Source organism: Humulus lupulus, chromosome 4, assembly GCF_963169125.1.
Source record: "Humulus lupulus chromosome 4, drHumLupu1.1, whole genome shotgun sequence".
NCBI classification, from domain to species: domain Eukaryota; kingdom Viridiplantae; phylum Streptophyta; class Magnoliopsida; order Rosales; family Cannabaceae; genus Humulus; species Humulus lupulus.
Genome location: NC_084796.1, coordinates 43,629,351 through 43,629,962, shown reverse-complemented (window position 1 = coordinate 43,629,962; position 612 = coordinate 43,629,351). Strand labels below are relative to the sequence as shown.

The 612-nt window shown below is 37.6% G+C and overlaps 1 non-coding gene across 1 annotated transcript; it reads left to right on the top strand.

The window, feature by feature from the left end:
- The first annotated feature begins 285 nt into the window (after positions 1-285).
- On the top strand, positions 286-392 carry LOC133833484 (small nucleolar RNA R71). The gene has a single exon (XR_009892861.1). It is a non-coding gene; the product is annotated as a small nucleolar RNA R71 (small nucleolar RNA).
- Positions 393-612: the final 220 nt, after the last annotated feature.

Sequence of the window (612 nt, the reverse complement as noted above, 5' to 3'; positions counted from 1 at the left end):
ACTTGCATTGCTTGTACGACGAGATTAGTTTGCTGCAATTGCTTGGTTAAAGATGCCACCTGAGCAGTCAATAGCTTAATTGGATCAACTTCTAAGACTCCTGCTACTTTCTTGTTCTCATGCTCAGTAGGCCAATCATAGTTATTCATGGCCATCTCTTCCAATAATTCATATTCTTCATTAGTACTTTTTCTCATAAACGCTCCTCTCGATGCTGCATCTATAATTTTCCTTGTATTGCCCCCCAAACCATTGTAAAAAGTATGAACTAGCAACCACTTCTCTATTCCATGATGTGGACACTTCCTTTGCAACTCTTTAAATCGTTCCCATGCATCATATAAAGATTCCCCATCCAGTTGATGGAAATTATTAATCTCTCCTCTTATTATGGCTGACTTGGGAGGAGGAATATATTTATACCAAGGAATTTTTGAGTCAAATCTTCCCAAGTTAGTATAGAGTTGGGTAGTAAAGAATTCAGCCAACTCTTAGCTCTGTCCCTTAGTGAAAATGACAATAATCTCAATCTTACAGCATCATTACTCGCCCCATTCATTATGAATTTCGAACATAGCTCTAAAAAGTTTGTGATATGGAGATTTGGATCCT